This window comes from Pseudophryne corroboree, chromosome 10 (genome assembly GCF_028390025.1).
Source record: "Pseudophryne corroboree isolate aPseCor3 chromosome 10, aPseCor3.hap2, whole genome shotgun sequence".
In the NCBI taxonomy this organism is placed as follows: Eukaryota; Metazoa; Chordata; class Amphibia; order Anura; family Myobatrachidae; genus Pseudophryne; species Pseudophryne corroboree.
The window spans coordinates 196,328,401-196,342,569 of record NC_086453.1 but is presented as its reverse complement, the minus strand read 5'-3'; positions in this window follow the sequence as shown (position 1 = coordinate 196,342,569).

The following is a 14,169-nucleotide window of genomic DNA, read 5'->3' as shown; positions in this document are numbered from 1 at the left end:
TGGTGTACTTCAACACTGACATCTTCAATCTGACTATCAGGAACTGGACTGCGGGTGCTCCTTCCAGCACTTGCAGGGGGCGTGCAAATGGTGGAAGGCACATGCTCTTCACGTCCAGTGTTGGGAAGGTCAGGCATCGCAAACGACACAATTGGACTCTCCTTGTGGATTTGTGATTTCGAAGAACGCACAGTTCTTTGCTGTGCTTTTGCCAGCTTGAGTCTTTTCATTTTTCTAGCGAGAGGCTGAGTGCTTCCATCCTCATGTGAAGCTGAACCACTAGCCATGAACATAGGCCAGGGCCTCAGCAGTTCCTTGCCACTCCGTGTGGTAAATGGCATATTGGCAAGTTTACGCTTCTCCTCTGACAATTTTATTTTAGATTTTTGAGTCCTTTTTTTACTGATATTTGGTGTTTTGGATTTTACATGCTCTGTACTATGACATTGGGCATCGGCCTTGGCAGACGACGTTGCTGGCATTTCATCGTCTCGGCCATGACTAGTGGCAGCAGCTTCAGCACGAGGTGGAAGTCGATCTTGATCTTTCCCTATTTTTGGAACCTCAACATTTTTGTTCTCCATATTTTAATAGGCACAACTAAAAGGCACCTCAGGTAAACAATGGAGATGGATGGATACTAGTATACTTATGGATGGACGAGCGACTGCCGACACAGAGGTAGCTACAGCCGTGGACTACCGTACTGCGTCTGCTGCTAATATAGACTGGATGATAATGATATAAAAAATATATATATATCACTACTGCAGCAGGACAGGTATATATTATATAATGACGGACCTGCTGGACACTGTCAGCAGCACTGCAGACTCCTAAAGTAAGCTACTAGTAGTATCAAGAAGATAGAAAAAAAAAAAAAACATCACAGGTAGGTGGTATACAATTATGGATGGACAAGCGACTGCCGACACAGAGGTAGCTACAGCCGTGGACTACCGTACTGCGTCTGCTGCTAATATAGACTGGATGATAATGATATAAAAAATATATATATATCACTACTGCAGCCGGACAGGTATATATTATATAATGACGGAACTGCTGGACACTGTCAGCAGCACTGCAGACTCCTAAAGTAAGCTACTAGTAGTATCAAGAAGATAGAAGAAAAAAAACACCACAGGTAGGTGGTATACAATTATGGATGGACGAGCGACTGCCGACACAGAGGTAGCTACAGCCGTGGACTACCGTACTGCGTCTGCTGCTAATATAGACTGGATGATAATGATATAAAAAATATATATATATCACTACTGCAGCCGGACAGGTATATATTATATAATGACGGACCTGCTGGACACTGTCAGCAGCACTGCAGACTCCTAAAGTAAGCTACTAGTAGTATCAAGAAGAGAGAAAAAAAAAAAAACACCACAGGTAGGTGGTATACAATTATGGATGGACGAGCGACTGCCGACACAGAGGTAGCTACAGCCGTGGACTACCGTACTGCGTCTGCTGCTAATATAGACTGGATGATAATGATATAAAAAATATATATATATATATATATATATATATATCACTACTGCAGCCGGACAGGTATATATTATATAATGACGGACCTGCTGGACACTGTCAGCAGCACTGCAGACTCCTAAAGTAAGCTACTAGTAGTATCAAGAAGATAGAAAAAAAAAAAAAAAACACCACAGGTAGGTGGTATACAATTATGGATGGACGAGCGACTGCCGACACAGAGGTAGCTACAGCCGTGGACTACCGTACTGCGTCTGCTGCTAATATAGACTGGATGATAATGATATAAAAAATATATATATATATATATATATATATATCACTACTGCAGCCGGACAGGTATATATTATATAATGACGGACCTGCTGGACACTGTCAGCAGCACTGCAGACTCCTAAAGTAAGCTACTAGTAGTATCAAGAAGATAGAAAAAAAAAAAAAAAACACCACAGGTAGGTGGTATACAATTATGGATGGACGAGCGACTGCCGACACAGAGGTAGCTACAGCCGTGGACTACCGTACTGCGTCTGCTGCTAATATAGACTGGATGATAATGATATAAAAAATATATATATATATCACTACTGCAGCCAGACAGGTATATATTATATAATGACGGACCTGCTGGACACTGTCAGCAGCACTGCAGACCCCTAAAGTAAGCTACTAGTAGTATCAAGAAGATAGAAAAAAAAAACACCACAGGTAGGTGGTATACAATTATGGATGGACGAGCAACTGCCGACACAGAGGTAGCTACAGCCGTGGACTACCGTACTGCGTCTGCTGCTAATATAGACTGGATGATAATGATATAAAAAATATATATATATCACTACTGCAGCCGGACAGGTATATATTATATAATTAATGACGGACCTGCTGGACACTGTCAGCAGAATGCGTTTATAGAATAAAAACACCACACGACGAGTGTTTAACTTTTTCAGGCAGACAATCACAATATACTGGTGGTCAGACAGTGGTCACTGGTCAGTCACACTGGCAGTGGCACTCTGGCAGCAAAAGTGTGCACTGTTAAATAATATGTACTCCTGCTACTGCTCCCCAGTCTCCCCCACAATTAAGCTGTGTGAGCACTGAGCACTCAGCACAGTCAGATATACATAGATGATGCAGCACACTGAGGCTGAGCACAGATATGGTATACTGTTACTGTGTCACTGTGTATCGTTTTTTTTCAGGCAGAGAACGGATTATATTAAATAATAATATAATAAAAAAACTGCACTGGTGGTCACTGGTCAGTCACTAGTAAACTCTGCACTCTCTGAGTACTCCTAAGCTCCAGTAAATCAAGTGTCTCACTCTCACTCTCTCTCTTCTAATCTAAATGGAGAGGACGCCAGCCACGTCCTCTCCCTATGAATCTCAATGCACGTGTGAAAATGGCGGCGACGCGCGGCTCCTTATATAGAATCCGAGTCTCGCGATAGAATACGAGCCTCGCGAGAATCCGACAGCGGGATGATGACATTCGGGCGCGCTCGGGTTAGCCGAGCAAGGCGGGAAGATCCGAGTCTGCCTCGGATCCGTGTAAAAAGGCTGAAGTTCGGGGGGGTTCGGATTCCGAGGAACCGAACCCGCTCATCACTATTGATAACGTGCTGAGAAAGATTTGTTGCTATTGGTAGTTAAAAGTAATATTAATACGTAAGGAAGTAATTTGTAAAACACGCACACGGCTTGCCTAAAATACAAGGAAGTTCTGTGTGGTGTTCAGTAGATGATTACAGTTAAAGGTCATTTACATTGATAAACGTGTTAGTTGTGTTACTGTGGGCATACCTGGCTTACGTACACGTGTCTCTAACAAGGGGCAGAACGAGTGTACGCGACGCAAGGGTCGACGCACGGAGCGTATATTACGCAACGGAGCGTCTGGGTACGCCCACATAATACAAATCACACGATAGTATTATTTTAAATAGGCAAAAAGGAGGCAACGCGATAATAGCGCAAGTCAATTTCAGTGTCCAAAATTTTAAGCTAATAGATCCTTCTCTAATTTGCAACTCATCTGGACTAAACTGTGTTACTGAATGAAAGGGATTTCTGCGCAGAAACGAAAGTAAAGTGTATATGAGGTGAAAGAGTGTGTATATATATATAAGTTTCTAATTTTTTGGGATTTGAACCAAGGAAATCATCGAGTTCTCGTGAAGGTACATACGTGTAAGTGACTGCATGGTGGCTTGGGAGGCATCCCTTGTTAAACATTTAAAAAAGAGCATTAGAGTATAGCAGACCAGGAGGTCTACTGTAGCATAGACCAGGAGGTCCAGACAGACCAGGAGGTCCAGGTACAGCAGACTAAGAAGTCCGCTATAGATAAAGACAACACCAGGAAGGGTTGGTGCGGTACCCATATAGGCCATTAAGCTCAGGCTGAAGGAATTCGCAGCCACAATTTTCGATTCCACTGGTCGCTCCGCACATAAGATTAGTTGCTTATGTGCAGAACGATTGTACCGCACGTAATTGTGTGCATTAGTTAGTAACTTGACCCAGTACCATTTGCATACGCAGAGGGGTCATAAACGCTATTTGTACATTCTAACGTGATTTGTGTAATTTTTATTTTATTTTAAGGGAAGTTCGCTAGTCACTTGGGAACTATCCAACAACCAATAGTTACTGGAAAGGGTTAAGTGCTCTTCGGATCACACCCACATGTTCCAGTAAATAGAGGTTCAGGTCGCAGGGGCCCTAGGTTGAGTACGCCAGCGCTAAAGCAGTGTGTGGGCGTATTGGTCGACGTGGGCAAGTGAGTGGAGTACTCGGTAAACTCCGCCGCCGGCCTACCCAGGACATCTTGGTTTTTGTAAGGGTTCGCTGAAGACCCTGATTTGAAGGTCAGAGGTAGTGAAAGCAACACCTGCAAAGAGGGGGGCCAGTTGTTCAGGTAGGGGGCGATCAACCTCGGTTCGGGTTGACTTAGTAAACCGACCAATCGGGTCGGCAAGGTATGTAATGTGTGAATACGGATCACACACAGAGGTTTTGTGTGATGAATGGGAAAGAATGACTGTGCACGATGGGGAAAAGTTCCCACGGGTAGGCAGTTTTAGCCCAGATGTGTTGCAAAATCTAAGGAGAAGGATATGTCTCATTAAATCTGCAAAGAGACGGATCAAACATTATGACTATTTACAGTTATGGCAGCAGGAGGGTGAAATACAGAGAGGATTGGCTCAGGCGGCTGGATCTAACCCTATCAAGAAACTGATAGCCACGGCGCCACCGCCACCATACATAACAGGAGAGCAGGTGGTCACAGAGAATGGCACACTGGTGAATGATAAACATGCACTTAGTAACTGTATAAATGTTAAGAATAATGTGACTTAGATTATTGATGCAAATACTAACCCGTGCAAGCTGTACCCTGTTTTAAACTTTCCCCAGGAGTGTGATCAAGAGGATGAGCCAACAACAATATCGGCACTCTCTCTAGCAGCCACCATAGCAGAAACAACAGTGGGCACGGCCCAACCCGTAAGATTAGCGTCAAAGCCCCCTAGCGGAGGGACAGGTGAGGTTGTATCATCTGGTAAGTACGGCACCATACACTATGCTGAAACCATTTCACCACATATTGTAGAATCTACTCAGAAGGATGTTATTGGACTTAATCCCGTTAGGGTAATAGCAGTGCCAAATGGGAAAACTGACACTTCAGGAGTCACTCCTGTCAGAAACATCGCCATGCACTGCCCCTTTTCCCGAATGGAATTAAGAACAATGGTGTCTGAATTCCCTGATCCTAGGAAAGATCTAGCTGCTAGTCAGAAATACATTAGAGATCTAGGAAATACTGTGGAGCCCAATAACAAAGACTGGCAGATATTGCTGAGGGCATGTTTACCCTCCAATGTCGACTCAGCAAGATTTTTAGCTGACTGTAAATTAGATGAAGATGTACCCCTTACGGATGTGTACAACCAAGATAATGTAAAGAGAATAAATTTACAGTTAAAGGAGTATTTTCCAGCTGTTGCCAAATGGAATAAAAATTTTTCCATCAAACAAAAAGAGGGAGAAACAGCTGCTGATTACTTTCATCGGGCACTACAGGAAATGGCTAAGTATACAGGCATAGAAGACATTACGACAAATGTAAATCATAGAGCAGTAGCAGTATCTGTGTTAATGGAAGGTTTAAAAGAAGTATTAAGGACAAGGGTACAGACCACCCAACCATGTTGGCGAGGTCTGTCGGTGGCTACTTTGAGAGAGGCCGCTGTTGATCATGAACGGAATATCACCAGACACAGGGAGTCACAAAGTGATAAGTTAATGGCCGTAAGTATACAGGCCCTGACCACAAGGCCACCTCTGTATAAATCTCCGACCCCTGTGGGTAAGTCAAATGTGGTAACTTGTTATTATTACTGTCATAAAGAGGGACATTTTGCACGAGACTGTAGATCAAAGAATGCACAAAGATCATATCAACCCCCTAGACAACGACATGACACACGAAATTGGGATCAAGGACCGCAGAGACGGAGTTATGAGCCACACGCAGGGGAAACAAAAAGGTATCCCCCAAAAAGAGACTGGCAAGTCACTGATAGATCCCATTTACCTCCTTCACAGGTAATAGCTGCCAGCGCATTACAGGGAGGCCACCACGCACCATAGGGGCTAGGCCACACCTGTAATCTGCAGCCAGTGAAATTAATTGCGAACCTTGGAAGTGAACCCGAGGTCACAATTGATGTAGCTGGTAAATCTCTAAATTTCCTTGTAGATACGGGGGCGGCCAAGTCAGTGATAAATTCGACCGTGGGCATGAGAACCACTGGTAAAACAATTCCAGCCATGGGAGTAACAGGAGTAGTACAGCACTACCCCTTAAGCAAACACGCAGAGATTACGATAGGGCCTTTGCATACCAAGCATTCTTTCCTGCTGGCTGCATCGGCTCCGACTAATCTCTTAGGGAGAGATTTACTGTGCAAAATGGGATGCGTCATATACTGTACTCCTGAAGGTGTGTTCTTGGACATACCCGAAAACCACGCTCAGGAAGCGCAAGATATGCTAGACTCCCCAACAAGATTAATGTCACACACTGTTGTTGTAAATAGGTGTCCGTCCAAGGTAGAAGAAATGATTTCCCAGATACCGGAGTCACTTTGGACCAAAGATGGACAAGACACTGGATTGATAGCAAATGTAGCCCCAGTAGTTGTGCAAGTAAAAGATGGTAGGATAGCTCCAAAAATCCCACAATATCCTCTGAAGCCAGAGGTGGAGTTAGGAGTTTACCCTGTAATAGAGCGCTTGCTACAACAGGGCATTCTGGTAAGGACGTCCCGCACTGCAAATAGTCCCATCTTCCCTGTTAAAAAGAGTGGGGGGAGGGGTTACCGATTAGTGCAGGATCTAAGAGGGATCAACAAAATAGTTGAGAGTCAATTCCCCGTAGTGCCAAATCCAGCTGTCATCCTAATGCAAATCCCTCCCACTGCCAAATTTTTCACTGTGATTGACCTCTGCTCCGCTTTCTTCTCGGTACCTCTGCACCTTGACAGTCAATACTTATTTGCATTTACATACAGAGGAGTTCAATATACATGGACTCGCTTACCCAAGGTTTCATAGACAGTCCAAGTATTTTCTCACAAGCTCTGCATGATTGTTTACAGTCTTTCCAACCAGTGAGTGGATCAGTATTGATACAGTACGTGGACGATTTACTACTGTGTTCAGATTCACTGGAAGCGTCCCTGAGAGATACGAAACAGCTCCTGTTTCATCTTTCAGACACAGGACACAAGGTTTCCAAAGACAAGTTACAATTATGCCAGACCCGTGTGAAGTATTTGGGACACTGTCAAATACAAGGACTGAGACACCTTACCGCTGATAGAATTCAAGCAATTCGTGACATGACCCTGCCACAAACCCAGCAACAGATCAGAACGTTTTTAGGAATGTGTGGGTATTGCCGTAACTGGATCCCAGGTTTTTCCATACTAGCCCTACCTTTGCAGGAGACAGTCTCATCAAGTAAACCTGATCGGATCTCGCACACAGACGAATCTGAGATGGCATTTGAAAGACTAAAACAGTGCCTAACACAGGCTCCGGCATTAGGTATGCCTGACTATGGGAAACCCTTTGAGCTGTACGGAACAGAGAGTGCTGGTTGCGCAGCAGGTGTCTTAACCCAGAAGCATGGTGATGCCAGCAGGCCGGTAGCTTACTACAGCGCTCAGCTAGATACGGTAGCGCGATCCCTCCCCACATGCTTGCGAAGCGTTGCAGCAATAGCATTGCTAGTCACGAAAAGCGAAGATGTAGTGCTAGGACACAACCTCACAATTCATACACCACATGCAGTGTCAGCCTTACTAAATTCTGCCCAAACCAGACACGTCTCATCAGCGCGGTTTACAAGATGGGAATTGGCATTGATGGCCCCCGTAAACATTACCATAAGGAGATGCAGCACATTAAATCCTGCAACGTATCTCCCAGGTGTGCCTGAACAGGCACAAAGGGTGGAGGATGAGAATAATGGTGAAGGAGGATTTAATACAGGGGATGACACGCATGATTGTATGGAATATTTGACCCAAAATTTCACGGCAAGGCCTGACATCAGTGACAACCCACTGGAAGATGTAGATTTTACTTTCTATACTGACGGTAGTTGTCACAGACAGACGGACTCGGGAGACTTGTGTACTGGATACGCAGTCGTAGATGACCAAGGTACCATAGAAGCAGAACTGCTAGGCCCACCTCACTCAGCACAAGTTGCTGAACTGGTTGCCCTAACCAGAGCATGTGAATTGGCTAAGGGCAAGTCAGCCAATATCTACACAGATTCTAGGTACGCATTCGGAGTAGTCCATGATTTCGGAGCCCTATGGCGCCTCAGAAATTTCATGACGGCAGCTGGCACACCCGTAGCGCATGCAGCCCACATCAAAAGACTTCTAACAGCGATACAGGAACCCGACAGAGTGGCTGTTATCAAGTGTAAAGCTCACACGTATAGCCAAGACCCAGTATCACTTGGTAACAGCCGAGCAGACGAAGCTGCTAAATCAGCAGCTAGTAACCCCATACAAACAGATAGTACACGACTGATGGTATTTAATACTGTAAACATACAGAAATTGTGTGAAATGCAAAATTTGTGTTCCCCACAGGAAAAGGCAGTTTTGAAGTCAAAAGGATATGACCAGGAGTCCTCAGGACTCTGGACAGATGGACATAGTAAACCAGTGGCACCAAGAGAATACCTTCCAAGTCTAGCGGAAGCAGCACATGGGCTGACTCATCTAGGCAAAGAAGGGATGTGCAAGCTAGTAAGAGCTTATTGGTGCGCCCCAGGATTTTCTTCCCACGCGGGTAAAAGAGCAATGACATGTCTCACCTGCTTGAGGAAGAGTATCGGAAAGGCAATACCGACAGAGCCATCCCATATCCCTCCGACAGATGGCCCTTTCCAGGTTGCCTTATTGACAGATGGGAAGGACCATATCAAGTCTTATTGACCAGCACAACTGCTTTGAAGGTTGCCGAGAGAGAGACTTGGGTCCATTTGTCTCATTGTAAAAAGGTCACTGACCCAGAGAGGTCCCGTGATAAAGAACAGACGGTAGAGGTTGTATCACTAGAGTGTCTGTTCAGGGAGGATTGAGACGACACCTGAGCGCTGAGAATAACAAGACTGGAAGCTTGTCGAGCCAGATTTCTTTTTCCCATTTGTTATTTTCTCCAGTTCCCACCTCCCTTCTATTTCCTTTCCCCCTTCTTATTTTTCTCCTTTTACTCCTCAAAAGATGGACTTGCCCCAAGAGACTGTGATCCGGATTTTCCTGTTGACCATGATGTTAACCAGAGCAGTCTGTTTCGGTGAGAGTACCATGGAGGTCGAGAAAGGATCGGGAATGGGTTCTGATGACCAGTATGCAGGCGTAGATTTCCAAGAACAACATAATCTCCGAGTAAAGGCGAGTATCAGAAAACGATCTGGTAGCATTGACAATAGAAGGAATTGTGAAGGATTGTTAGCTGAAAAGAACTGCATCTGCAGGCATTGTGACAATATAGTTGAGGATGGGTGCATAAAGAAATGTCAGTCCAGTTTTAATGTCCACATGGACCGGCATCCATTGAGTGACTATCACTCCTTAGTGGGTAAAGTGTTAAATCAGACAGACTGTTGGGTATGCTCTCAAGTACCTCAAGGCCATAGCAAATCAGGACTAGTACCATTCCCTTTAACTGTAGGAGAGGTACTTGAGCTAAGTGGTGGGAGGCCGGTGGACAAGAGGTTTAATATCTCTAGTCCTCCTAGTTTGAAGCTCCACCAATATCATGTGGATAGGTCCTTAGTGTGCTTTAACATTTCCAATCCCCGAAAGCCAGGAAATTGGGAAGTGTCATGGAGTAATCAAACCATGACATTCTCACATAGAGCCGACAGATTGCCCATAGACACAGAACTTATACGCCAGATAGCCGACCATAGGAAATTCTTTCGGTATAGGTACACCTTAGGAAGTAGGATCATGCGAGTTGGAGAAGTATCACCAGGATACTGTGCACAGATCGTACAAACTGATACGTGTACTAAACAGATGGAAGAATTAGGGTTAGGAGAGTTCACATGGAAAATTTGTAATATGGTTATGTCACACTCCGTCCCATATGTTCTCCCCGATGATGCATATTTCATATGCGGGAGGAAGGCGTATAAGTGGCTTGCCCCAAACTTAGAAGGGTTATGTTATATTGGAAAAGTACTGCCTGAGGTAATGACTGTATCCCACACTAAAATGAAAGATATTCACCGTGGTGCCCAAGCTCCTTATACTCACACTCATTACGAGCACATCGTTAAACGGCACCTGATAGAAAGAACAGAGCATTCAGCCTCTGACCTGATCCATGAATCCACCGGGATTCAATTCCTACTCGCGTTAGATATCACTCGTACCGCCAGAGGAGTGATAAATTACAAATATATATCTGCGCTTGCAAATTTATTAGACAATATCACCGAAATGTATGACGACACATTCAGGTACACTGGGAAAGAGTTACAAGCCTACAAAACAGAACTGGTTCAGCATAGGATGATTCTCAATTACCTCACAGCTGTGACAGGCAGGTATTGTGTAACCCTGCAACTCAATATGGAATCAAGTGCTGCACGTACATTACAAACAGCACGGAGGACCCAGCCGAGGTCATAGACCAAAAGATGGATGACATTTTACAATTAAAATGGGAGTTCCGAAGGAAACACAATCTCACCCTTGCTGCTGTGGGTAAGGAGCTGACATGTTGGGTGTCATGGTTGAACCCACGAAATTGGTTCTCTGGTTTAGGAGAATGGGCCCAAGGTATTATCATGGATGTAGGGAAATTTCTTTTGTGTATTCTGGGAGTCGCCATATTGGTTGGTCTGATATTTAGATGCGTTCGGGTTTTAACGAGGTGTAAAAGTAGTGCCCGAGTGATGAGTTTAAGAAGCGAGGACACTGTATTAACAACGACTAATTTGATGTATGACCCAACAATAGAGACAATGTTGTGATGAAAATGTGATTCCACGGTCCGTTTCTTTCACCCGTTTCTCCTTTGTTTTCCTCCAAGGTACAAAGACCCGCTTGGAAGAAGAATTTGACAACCTTTTACACAGACCATTGATGGACAATGCCATAGACCCCCATTTTCCCTAGTGACTCTAAAATTTTACGATAGCCCAACACTTCAAAGATTGTAAGTCTATGGACATTGAAAAAGCTTTTTGCTCAAGCAATTATAGCAAAAGCATCGGGAGACTACAGTCAACATGTACATCGAGACAAGACATCAGACAAGACCTCAATCAACAAATGTATATTTAACTCACATAGTTTATGACTGCATTTACCATAATTGCTTCTTATCTTCATCTCTACAACCTTCAGGTAATAACACACATAGTCGATAGGAAATATAGGCACAGATATCAGCACTCACATATCCCCCATTCATGTATCATCAACTAAAATGTGCTCCCCCATTTTTGTTGCAACCAAAAGCCGAAAAGAGCTCGGTAAAGTTTGACAGCCCATCCACAGACCCGTACTACGGGATAAGAAGGAATTCAAATGTATACTTCGCAATACCTCGAAGCTTGATTTAAAACACGTACGGCACGATGATACATGACCCCTCAAACATGGACTCATACACACATGCTTCTACTATCCCACTAGGTCATACCTTTTTCCCACCTTCTTCTCTTCTCCCTTACCCAATCATAGAAATGTATTTTTACATGACATATATTTTTCTCTTTTTGAACTGTTTTTAGGAAGTGGCAGTTATTGATTACTGCCAAAGGGTGGACTGTCAAAGTCAGAAAAATATCACGCTGCACGTTGCCATATATTCACCTCATGCGCGTGCCTGCTGCACGTGCACATTCTCTCCCGTGCGTGCGGATACTCGCAGCCGCGTGATGGCGCCTCGGCCATGCGCTCGAGCGCGTGGTATGTGCATTTACGGTAGAGTTTGTGTGCGTCTAGCGGGCGACTCAATCGTTAAATAGTAACACCATATAGTATGTTTTATAGATAATGTTCCCCTTAGTGATAACTGTAAGTTTGTTTAATGTGACTTGTTCACGGACTTGGGAATCCCTCTTTGTATGGTACGAAGGGTCAGACAGGGTTTGAACAGCTGTGTCTGGTACCTAACTAAAGAACATTTTAATAGCTACAATCCGGTGCTGGTTAGGTAAAGATTAATCGCTCCTGCGTATAGTTATGGCCATTAGTAGATTCTGGACATTTCATATATTTGCGATTCATTATCCATGCGGCGGGAATCCGGAGATTCCCTCCCACCTGAGCTGTTTGAAATAGTCACAGCCCACCTGTTCAAACTAACCTATGACCTTTTGATATGATGCGAGGAGACATTCCTGTGTCCAATGAACAATGAGATTGTAGGTCCCTATGTAGTATACTGTACTCAGTGTATATAAGATCAGCCAGCCTGGGCAGCTCACCCACTCTCCACAAACGGTTTTCATATTGACTAACTCGGAGCTGGTACCAGGCTGCGCTGCGATCGTTCCCAGTGTGTGTAAGTAATCCTCTGTGATTATCTCGCTCTTTGTTTGTATTGGCCACATTCTCTCTCTCTCTGTTTAGTTTAAGATTGTAACGTTATTGTATATTTCTGTCTAGATATTTTGTTAGAATTATATGTTAGCCTGTAGTGTATGACTTGTAAACTGTTTTACCCCTTTTCGATATAACTAAAAGCTTGTTAGTAAAGGTGTTGGATCCTTAGCACGGTATCGTGTGTTCATTACATTGCAGAGGGTAATAGGAGCGTCTCGATCGCTCAAACAGCTTTAGCAATAACAAAGTTAAGCAGCGTTATATCGCTACAGTGTCTCAGTACAAGGTTTACAGTATAAGAGTATTCTTTCTGTGTGTTACATTCAAGGTTTACTGATTATCATCTTGTGAGCGTCTGCGCCGCTCGTGATCTCCTCGTGGTCTCAAGCGTCCGCTACGCCTATAGCGTGCTCGACACCACGCATTAAGCTGTGAGCGAGCGTGCCGCATGTGCGTCTCGATCACGGCCGAGCGTATGCTACGCTAAGTGCGTACCCTTACGGTACCCCATACGCCAATTGCGTACTGTGTCTCTTACCCATTATTGTGAAGGTTATAAGGTAATCTAAATCAGCATTATCAGTACATTGGGGGTAATTCCAAGTTGATCGCAGCAGGACAATTTTTAGCAGTTGGGCAAAACCATGTGCACTGCAGGGGGGGCAGATATAACACGACCAGAGAGAGATAGATTTGGGTGTGGTGAGTTCAATCTGCAATCTAAATTGCAGTGTAAAAATAAAGCAGCCAGTATTTACCCTGCACAGAAACAAAATAACCCACCCAAATCTAACTCTCTTTGCAAATGTTATATCTGCCCCCCCTGCAGTGCACATGGTTTTGCCCAACTGCTAAAAAATTTCCTGCTGCGACCAACTTGGAATTACCCCCATTGCCAGATTTTCATTCCAACCAGAAAGATTGGACAGATAATCTTATAGTGTGCATCCAGTTTTAGGTTGTCAAGTGGAATTCAAAAAACAATTCATCAGCAAGAAATCAGGACACAGAAATGCAGAATCATCTGCTACAAAAGCTGGAACTATCAATGACACAGGTGGGACAGGGAGGAAGCTATTTAAGGCTGGATGGACAAACGGAGAGAAGCCTGAAGAATCAGCCTTCTTATAAAAATTGTAACAGTTTCATTTTAATATGTTTATTTGTTATTTTTAGTATTTCATCTTGTAACGTTTACTATATATTATACCACTTGTTTTTTCTTCCTTTTGTGGCTGCCACCAAAACTATTACTTATTTTTGGTACCCTTGGATATAAGGGTGGTCTTCAGCATGCCGCCGGCCGGGTTCCCGACCGCCGGCATGCCAACACGTATTCTCCCTCTTGGGTATCCACAACCCTCCTGGAGGGAGAATAAATAGCATGGCGCACGTAGCGTGGCGAGTGCAGCGAGCCTGCAAGGGGCTCATTAGCACTCGCCCAGCTGTCGGTATGCCGGCGGTCGGGATCCCGGCACTGTTAGCT